We start from the raw sequence: 11,052 nt of genomic DNA on the forward strand, positions 1-11,052 counted from the left end.
CTCCCAGTGGCCAACCAGGCAGTCCCTGCTTCCTCCAGTAAACTCTTACTGCTGGGCTACCAGAGAGCAGCTGGCCTCCAGGATGGGGTACACACCTGGGCCTTGCTGTCTCGTTTCAACCACAGGTTTCTGTTCTCCTCAAGCAAGAAAACGAAAGCAGTCACAGTCCTCCCCCCAGCTGTGCTCCTTCCCCAGATTATTTTAGGACAATTGTCACTAGCATCTCTCTGCTGCCTGGGCTAGCTCTGTGGGCAGCTGTCTTTCTGCAAAGGTCTCACTGCTTCTAATTCACCTCCTGGACACGTGTGAGAGACAAACAGGGATGACACACATCAGCTGTGTCTGGACACTTTGGGGCAGTCTGGTTCCCAGCATGGGCAGAAGTGGTCTCCAGACCAGCTCTCCTGGGGCCAAGACTCTGGGCAACTGGGTGGGAGGAGACCTTAGCAGGGAAGCCCATCCATCTCAGGGCTAGTACAGGGAGCAATACAGCACTGTGCAGTACAACTGTGTGACCTATGATACACGAACTGAGGCTGGATGAACGATTGGTGAGGATAAGAAAGTGTTAAATACAGGCTCAGGCTCATCAAAGCCTTTTGCTGGTCAAACCATCATCGTTGCTGTGCCTGTGTGTGTGTACACACACGCATATGTGTCTGCATTCAGGTTTTTTAATTGCTGCTATGTACCTCTCACAACACCATGTGAAGGAATGTCTCTGGGACCTGGGAGCAGCTGGATTTCCCAGGAACCTTAGGCTAGAGGGCCAGGCAGACTTTCCCAGGAAATGTTGGGGATCATCAGCTGGAATAGGCCTAGGCAAAGCCTCCAGACAAGTAACGGGTAAGGAGGTACAGGCGCACGTTCTGGGGCAGAAGAACATTGTCATGAACTTCCTGTCTCTAGTCAGAGATCAGAAGCTGTGTAGACAGGACCAGCTGAACAAGTAGCAGAGGTATTAATACTTCAAACAAAAAGCTCAAGAGAGGATAGAGAAAACACGGGAAATGAGCCTTTTACCTTGGCTGGTGGGGTCTGCCCTCAGTTTTAGGACCTTCCTGTGGATACCTGGGAACTAAGGAGACACCCAACCGTTCTTTGCCTTCTCTCCCTTAGGGCTCTGATCCTTATCCTTGGATTTTCCTTTTTTGGGGGGGATCAGGTGGACTGGCTGTGTTCCTGAAGCACGGCTAAACTCAGGAACTGGCCCTTCCTCATCTTTCAGGCTGCAGTCTGACCTGTTGTAGTACAGGCAAACTTTCCCTGCCCTGCTGCCAGAACAGCCACTGACAACCTCAGCCCTCTTGTAGGTACTCTTAGGAGAGGTGTCCTTGTCTCTGTGCCATTCTCTCACTGCCCCTGCTGAAGCATCTCTGCAACAAGGGTTCAGAAAGTGGCATCTTGCTGCAAAACAGCCTTCCTATCCAGAACCTTGGCAGGACTAATACTAAGACCTCTATCTCTATCCAATCTGGGCTCCATGGGGCAAGACTTGATCAGGAAGATAACAGTTTTGTATATAAGGTGTGGGGTGGCTTGCATTGGCAGTGAGGTGCTGCTGCACTAGGTACTTTGGAAAATCCAAAGTCTTTCAGTGGTGCAGAAGTCTAATAAAAGACAGGGGGTCTCATTCAAAGAAAGACAACCAAGGAAAGGTGCATTGCAGACATCAGTTGCAAATCAGGGTTCAGTGCAGACAGCCGTAGCTAACAAAAAAACTCAGTGCAGGCAAACAGCAAAAAGAAAGTGGAAGAACAGTGCTCAAAACCTGCAACAACTGGAGGGCATCATCTTGGGTGGCAATGAGTAGGAGCAAGAAAGAATGGCAAAGGCTGTTGCAATAACTCTGGATATTTGTATTTGGACAGGCAATACTGATCCAGTATAAAGTCTACTAACAGAAAGCTAATCCAGCAAAAACTTTGAACACATTCGGAACTGGCAGAAGGAGTTTATACACAACTGGCATTTCATATTAGAGGTTCAAAGCATTTTTGACCAGGTACTAGATGCGCTTTAGTTTTAACACATCATCAAACCACACCCTCACAGTCTTGAAATATACACATATACATACTTACGAATGTACACGTTATAAAACAGGAAGTATTCGCACCCCAGAAGTCAGTGGCCTCTGAAGCCAGGTACTGCAGCTGCCTAGAATGCCTGGAAATTATCATCAGTAGATGGAAATATCCTCTCCCAGAAAAGCAAGCAAACCTACATTCTGCAAGGAAAAAAATCCCACTGTGGAAATCAGTTTGAAAGGATGTTTTTTAATAAAAGCATTGTAGGCTACAATAAAATACCGAAAGGCTTCATTAGAAGGCCCCAGGTACATGTTTTTCAACTAGTTACTGCAAGGAAATATGGAGAGCACTAGCAATTATGCCACTGGAGAACCAAAAGCAAGTGTGGCTGCCTGTGTTTCTGCAATTCAAATTTAGCATCCAAACTACAGAAAGTTGCTGTCTTTCAGCCACACCAGTGAGAAAGAAAGCATTTGATTTTATCTTTATTGTATGCATCCTATTTTGATGGATTTCAAGGCTGTTTGGGGAAAAGACTGAATTGATCTACCTGGATTCCCTGCCTCCATGTAGGTGTCATTTAGTCATTTATTTTTGCACTGACAAGCATTTTTTTGTCCGTTTCTGCCTTTTGCTGTGATCCTGATGTGTAATGTGTGCTCTGAGTTTGAGCTTATGCTGTTCTAGGCTAAAGAAAATAAGGAGCAGGTGGAGTTGCTGAAGGGGCTACTAAAGATGACTGAGTGAGTACAAAGGCATAAAGATGGTCATTTCTTTATACTGAAAGTTTTCAAGTTTGATTTGTGGACTCTTAAATGTTTTCAGGTGGGAGGTTTCAGAGTCTTGTAAATTGTATGTAAGCATACTAACAGCAGGCTGGCTTAGTCTGCTTTGACAGATCCCCTAAGAAGCAGTTTGCAGGTTCACAGAGATACCTTGACCACAGATGGAAAACTGCTTTACAATACAGCTTCACTACATCTAAGTGGAACAACCGAGGACAGATGGGCACCTGCATACTACTAAGTCCAGCTCAAGTTGCCACATGCCCAGTTGCAAGACAGCTGGGTTAGCTGCAAGACTAAAAGTTGAGTGTCACTGGCTCTCCCTGACAGCCTTGCATGCTGCATGAGTAAAAGCATAATTTAACTCAAGGGAGGATCTTTTGTGTGCAGATAGGATGGAGTTTGGGTCAGATTCACTACTAAAAGGAAACCTTGGCACATGGCAAGAACTACCTTTTAAGGCTGATACTGTCATTACGTACTCTTCTGGTTCACATTTTCTTTTATCGGAAACCTACTGAGAGGTTGGGGTGAAACTTTTCTAGGTCTCTTTGACACTAGTGATTGTAGTTTCATGTAGCCTGTGTTTCTCTTCTCTTCTGGTGTTGGATGGCAATCCAATTTCTATGTCACTTCTTCGGTGAAGCTGAGAAAATTATGCATTCAGTAAAATTCATTCCCCAAGTAGTGCAGTTGAAGGGATCATGACCCTAAATCTATTCATTAGCTTAAATTGTCAACAAATTTCTGTAGCAATTGATTCCTTGACCTGCAAGTGGTCAGGAACTGCCAACATATGCAATGTGAGGTTAACACTTACTGAATTACAGTAGTTAAGCTTTCAGAGGGTTCCGTCTTTCTCCTGTGCAGAAGGTGTCCACTGGTTTGAGAGAGGCTTCCTATGACTTACCATCAACTCCAGCTGTAAAAAGATCGTTCTGCCTCAAAATGGGAAAAGCAGTGAAACCAGGACTGTTCTCAAAACATAAAAATTATATTCAAGTCTAAAAGTCACTGATGAATGACCTTTAGTTCACAACAAGCCATCACAAGGGGAACTGTGAGTCTGAAGTCTAAAGTCAAGACGGTGACTCAAAATAGAAGGGAATTTTGTGCTACTGAAACATGAAGCTACCAGGACCTTGCATGTAAGGGTGTCAGCAGGTGAACAGCTGGTGAGAGTATCCCAAAAATTTTCAAGACATTTGGTAATGACTACCTTATTTAGACAGGAGAGCTGCTGGACAAAAATGTCTTTGTTTTGAAATAGATATATCCTCTTCTTTCTAATCTCACCTTTATGTCCATGTCAGACAAGTGAAAACCAGACTTTGTGAGTGTCAGGAGCTGCAGCAAGACCAATGGCCAGTGCCTGGTTTCCTTTAGAAGGCCTTCCAAATACAGAGCGATACACCTGGACATTTTTCTCAAGTCTAAGTTAGTTTTGGCCTGATTGATTTTACTGGCACCATCCACTTGGCTTCCACAACTTGCTAGGAAGCTGTGTTGTGTCCTCTTCTACCCATCCTCTGAAATTTCTCTGCTCTCTGATGTGCAACACTGGTGTAGAAAGGGCATGAATACAAACGTGGGTGCTTTTTCTGCAGCTCGAGTCTGTTGCTCCTAAGGCTATGGAACCACTTCGTATACAGCTGCAAACATTACATGTAGTCTGACAGCTGTAAAACCACATTTCAGAGATACAAAATTTTCATAATTCATATATCTTTTCCCTCCTTCTACATACACGTTTTGCCTTTCGGTAGCAAAGCGGGGCCTGCAATCTATGTAAAAGCGTTTCTCACTAATGATCTGTGGCAGGAGAGCATATGACACATATTCAGTAAGTACACACATATCCACTCCCCTGGCATAGAGCAAATCAGGATTCTCAGGCAGGGATGAGGTTAAATTACTCTAACGGCAAAGGGAAAAATATCTAAAAGAGAACTAATCTAAAGTGATAGTTTGTCTCTTGCACAGTGAGAGGGATATTTAATTGCTGCACGCATAACTGCATGCTTTTCTGATCCAATAAAAGGAATAACTTTCTTCTGACCAGAAAAACTCAGAAGCCCTTCCCCAGGCAAGACTCCCACTGAAGCAGACAGTTGCAGAAGGAAGATTTGGCCCTCACTGCATGAGGCCAATAACCCATCTAGTTCTCTAAGCAAGGGAAGCACACATCGAGAAAGCCTCTCCCCCAAGACTTAGTTGTTCCCTTAAATTTCTAGAAATGTTGATGTTTCAGCATCATGTCATAGTAGGGCACAAAGATAAGGAGACTTCTGAGCAGTGTTCATGCCTAATGTTGGAAATAAATAGGAGAGCATTATAAAACACCCACATCATTGCTAATGGCTCCCTCGTATTTTTAAAGAAGCATCTAACTATATTGTTTCAGTTCTGACTATATTGTTAATGATAAACAATGATAGAATATACATAATCTCTAAAACAAAAAGTGCTTTGCACATAACATCTCCTTGCACAAAACATCTTTGATTTTAGTAGATCAAATGGATCAAGTTGCTCATATCCCTGCCTTGAGGGCAGTGCTTGTTTGTTTAAGGACATTGCTTGGGTAAAATGTTATGATGCAACCTAGTGCAAAGGTAAATATGTAGGACTACATGGTTCTCTTCAAATTAAGGATTTTTAACACATGAATACGTAGCTGATGTCCCTGTGCTTTCCTATGGATTTAAGAAACAAACCCTTATAAAAAAATAAGTTTCCACAGTTACAGCCATGAAAAGAACACACAGAAAAAGGAATGAGCTTCCTTCACTCTACAAAAGAAAGGAGCAGCTGAAGATTACTGGGGTAAGACTATAACTGGAGAACAGTTACCTTAGCTGATCTTTATGAATCAATGATTGGCACCAACCCCCACACACACAGAGTTCAACGTGCAGAAATATATCTGCCACAAATACCAGTGAAGCACTCAGTTTAATGTATTTCTTAAGCACATGAGAACTGACAAGGTGTGGGGACTTGAGCTGTCCTGGGAGACCTAAGTGTTTTACGTAATATGGTCAGAGATGGATCATTCATCTGGGCTATGCTAAGCCATAAAAACTATAGTTTAAGAATTAATTTCAGGTTTCCTCCACTTCTACCTGAGACAGGGCATTAAAAAGAACACTTTTCTATTACATTTCCGGAGGCATTGGAAGTCTGAAATATAAAAATTTGCACTACTTAGCCTGTAAGTGCCTGATCATTAGAACAGACAGATATTGCAGGGGCAGCCATCTAAATGAAGCTGCTGGCAGAGAAGGAAAAGGAGGCTGTATCAGAAATTCTTTCTGTCATCCTCCTACTGGAAGGGTGCTTCAAATTAGTTTTTTTTTTCTTTCATGAATGAAGGTCCATTTGCCCACATGCTTTATCCTTCACCACAGGTAGGACACTATATGTCCCCCAGTCCCAAGACCCTATGCCTGTTTCTTCATCCCCAGATGTTCAGGTCACACTATCAACTAGACAACAAGTTTCCTGGTAAATTTACCCCTTATAATAACTTGCTGAAATACACAAACCTAGAGATCAATCCAGAAGAAATCCTGAATATTTTACCCTGTAATAGCCACAGGGGACAGGAATTTTAGTACAGTGGCATGGGAATTGCATAATTGCTTTTAGGGCTCTAAACTTGCTGTAAACGTATTACGAGATAAAGCTGTACATGACTTGTTACCATAAGAATTTAGGACTCACTTTAAATTATCCAGTAATTTAATCCAGCCACCTGGAGTGAATGCTAGGAATCATTCTGCACATCTGGGGATTCAGCTGAAGTACCTGACTTGCATCCAGACTTGAACGGGCTGGGTTAGCATCATGGGAGTGCCCAGATCTGCCCACAGCAACAAAATGCATGGCTTCCAGTTGTCTGCAACAGGAGGTGAATGAAAAGGTCATTTTTAAAAGTTAATACAAAAAAAATGCAATCACAAAGTGAGCAGCAAGAAGTGTGGATGAGGAGAAAGCGGCAATGACACCTGTCCCTGCAGCACACTGGTGCTCCTCTGGGAAGGCAAGCCAGGAGCAAGAGCCCCCATGGTCCTTGTCCCTGGGCCGGGCTGGCTCCCACCAAACGTGCTGCTTTGGTGGATGCCTGCGGCCGGGCAGGAGCCATCCCAGCTGTGGGGTTGGGAGCAGGATCTGAGCAGTGCCCCCCGTGTGTAGTCACCTCAAGCTCACTTTATAAGCAATGGGCAGTTTAGGTTATGGGTTGTCAAGTCTACAGGGGGCTGAATCGCACCTCAAAGGCATTTTTCTATCCCTGTGGGCCTTATAGGGCATATGTAATGTCTGTGTCTGCTCACATGAAAACAATAGTGGAGCCCAGCCCAGCCCTGGTTGTGGACTTTCTGTTCTGTGCATAAGTAACACTAATCTCACCAATAAAATCTTGCCAGTAATGTACCAAGTACCTCTCTCCCCATCCCCATCACCCTTACCGGGCTGTGGAGACCTCCACAGTCTGCCATGGAGCTGCATTTGTGTGTCCACCACGGCTCTCCACACCCACCCCCAAGGGTTGGTACCTGTGGCATGTGAGGGTCTGCATTTTAACTCAGCCCTGGAATTCACTGGAGAGTAACTTACCCCTTGACCCATATCATGAGCCCCCATAGTACATTAGCACATGAAAGAAGAGCAAAGAAGAGCTTCAGGAAAGCCAGCAGAGATTGCTTGAGCAGCTATGCAGCCTCTTCTGAGACAGCAAGGAGAAACTAGTATGTGAAGATTTCCCAGCAGATAACAGAAGCAATATGGCTATAAAAAGGCCCAGTTCCTACACATTAAAGACATTTTATGATTATAGGTAGCTTCACTAGCAAGTTACAGATGCAAGAAGTTGCTCATATACATGAACATGCGCAGAATTGAAACCCTTCTCCTTTTCACAAACCAAGCCATACGCAGGTTGGCATATGCTTATTTTGTCAGGGTTTGCAAGAACTTGGCCAGTACCAAGAAACGTTTGGCAGCACATTTGCTGTTGTCTTCTGCGCTCTTCATTGGGTCCCACTTCCTCTATAAGATTCCTTTTTTCTTGCCTTTTTCATGCAGCACCATCCTTCATTTAGGCAAAGAGGTTTCAGAAGGAAAGAGAGGCTTTATCTGGAAATCTCAATAAAATCAGTGCCCTTTGAGCAGGGCATATGAAGTGGGAAAAGTGGTGGGGCAAGAAGGCAGGGTGGTTCCTCACTCCTGCAGAGTCGAGGCAGTGAGGGGCAGGGTGGGTTGGAGGGGGTTGCTACTTAAAAGCCCTGTTGATCCATCCATGTGGGAAACTGCTCAGCCACCACAGTCACTCCCGAGCACTTTCTGATCCCTGCTCATGATAAATGGAGGTCTCAGACTATTTCCTTCCACTAAAGTACAGCACAGTAAAGCACAGTACACAGGTAATCTGGGGTCTGCCAAAAAAGATGAAGGCACCAGTTAGCACTGATGCTGTACCAGCCTGCTGTAAAAAAAGAAGAACATCCCTGAGCAATGCTGCTAGATCCAGCTTCCCCCAAAACATAAGCCCCTGCTTGGCCAAGCCCTCCCTCATGAAGGCATCTTCTGGTTCCTCTTCAACTTTTATTTTAATACATGGAAACTTTTCACACATGCTTTTAAATAAAACATCCGTGGCTGTATATAAGCAATCCACACCAGGTGCCTGGTAGACTGGAACAACTCCTTTGTTGCTTTTTAAAAAAGTATTAAAAGCAGCAGCTCTAATGGAGCTGATTATCATAAGTGCTCAGGCCCTAGAATCCTAACTAAAATACTCGGCAATTAAGCAGCTCACACTGTGTCACTCTATGGTCTGATTATTTTATTGGGGTTTTGTTTCATTTCTAGTGAAACTCTTCTTTGAACTGTAGATAATTTCATCCAATCTGTTATTTACTGCAAGTGCAGTCTCTAGACCCAGATAAAGTCCGCCTGATACTTATTACTGGTTTCATTTGCCCTTGTATATTAATACCTTGGGGACTCACTTGAAAATTTTCTTAGTAGGTTATTTGCACTGAAATTGTTCAGCTTAAAATTTAAAAAGTGTTTGTGATTAAAGTGCCTGTCTTTTGAACCAGTTCCCCTGGAATAAAGTTCAAAGATCCTTAACGAGACTGTAACACAATAAAAGGTTGTAAAATACTCCATTTGAGGGTTACGAACGGAGGCTGCTACCAAATCACAGTCTCTGTAATTAAAGCCAACAGCTGTGCCTTGTGTTTGCATACCGACTTAGGATAAATAAATATTTCTGTGGAGAATGACTCTTGTTCTGCTTTCCTGTGCCACTCTCCCAGGCATCAGCTGCTTCCCTCTCCTTTCAGCCAGACTTGCACCTCCCCTTCTTGCCGTCAGCTGGATGATTTTTCATGCAGCCACCCAGCATGCAGAAAGACTTTAAGCAACCACCAAGCAAGAGTAGGAAAGCCATGTGCTCACCATCCAGAGAGGGGAGAAGGACATTACTAAAACATAAGGACCAGACAACAGCTATGCAAGCTTATGATCTCAGGAGGGGATTGGCTTCATCTGAATTTATCCTTCTAGAAGTTGCTGCCTTCTCTAAAGCAGTTGGCTGGCATCCCTCCACAGGCAGCAGGGAGAGACTAGGCACAGCTGGAGAAAGATGCCTCTGCAATCAATGTCAAAGACTGGTGGGAAGATTCCCCACTCCCAAAGGTGTTTATCTCTCCGCACTGATTTAGAAGCCTTGTTTTAGGTGGCCTGGAGTATGACTGTTGTCATGAACCTGGGAGCATCCTTGTCGTTACACTGGATGAGGTTCCCTTCCAGTGCCTCTGATATATGCAATTGTGGGACAGGTCCAACCATCCTCCTCAGAAGGTAGCAAAGCAATGGAGGGACATGGAAGGCTGGACACTAAAATAGCATGCAGCAGCACTGCATTTTGTACCAAGCAGATCACAAAAGTCACTCTGCCTGTAGCTAAGTAAAAGAGCTAAGGAAGTCAATGGGCATGTGACCATACTGCTGTAGTTTTCTTGTGCACCCATGAGTCCAGCACAGGGTGTGAATTAGCTTAGAGTTGCTCTTGTAAAGGCCAAAGGGAAAGCAAGTGGCCCTTTGTTTCTGCAATATTTTGCATTTCCCTTGCGCAGGATGGCATCTCCGCAGCCAAAGGAAAGGAAACAGAGCAAGTTTCCAGAGAGTAATGCTTGCTTTTCTCCTGTGAAGCACTCACCACTTTCCCCCAGCTGCCACAGCAATTTATTACCTCCCTTGTGCTGTGGCCACTGGGCTGCATAACTCAGGGTGAGCTTTAGCAGTGCCCTACAAAACAGCTGGAAGTCAGCTGTCAGAGGTGGCCATCCCTGCTCACCGGAACACGGCCCTAGCAATATTCTGTTAACTCTACACTTTCTGCCCATGTGTTGGAGGACTGTCCAGCTGCAGCTCATGCCCCAGATATTCACTTAGCAAGGAACAAACTTCCTCTCCCTGCTGGGCAATGACCTGCAACGCTTCCACCAAAGCCACCCCTGTCAAACCCCACCAAGTAGATGCCCAACAGCCTGTGGAGTGGACTAGTGTGCCCAGAGGGGACTTCCCTGTCTTGAGAAATGCTATCACCCTTGCAGGGGTCCAAACTTCAGCCCCAACCAGGCATAAAGAAACATAGGCCAGGCTGAGCTCCCGGGATGGAGTGCCATGGCTTCTGCCAGCGTTTCAGCTCAAGCTGAAGCACTTTGAACATGCCGACAACCCTGGCAGCACCCCATGGCTACACATGCCCAGCAAGTGTCTCAGGCATGTCCCCAGCTGAGCGGGAAACCTTTGTCTCAGTGTACTTCTAACAGCCAGCAGCGTGCACAGGCAACACAACCCAGGGTGCAGGACATTTAAAGCCACCCTCCACCATCCTAACAATCGTGCCGATTTGCTTCTGTGGCTCCTTCTCCAGAAGGACACTGCCTGTTCTGTAACTTTTACATTCAGTATAGGCAGAATGAAAAGCCTGAAATTTCTCTTCCAAACTGCTCAAAGGCTGAAAAGGAGTCACACTTTGCCATCTAACCGTTTGGCAGCTGGAGGGCTGGTGGGCAGAGCTACCTCCTCCTATCCAGTGGTTGTCATGGGGCTGCAGAGGAAGAGTGTTGTATGACATCCTGACCTATTGTCCCATAAAAGCAGAGTTCTCAAATTAACTCACTGTCTCTCCATGAAACGTCAGTGCCATCAGTGTA

The sequence above is a fragment of the Phalacrocorax carbo genome, chromosome 1, assembly GCF_963921805.1.
Source record: "Phalacrocorax carbo chromosome 1, bPhaCar2.1, whole genome shotgun sequence".
Lineage (NCBI taxonomy): Eukaryota > Metazoa > Chordata > Aves > Suliformes > Phalacrocoracidae > Phalacrocorax > Phalacrocorax carbo.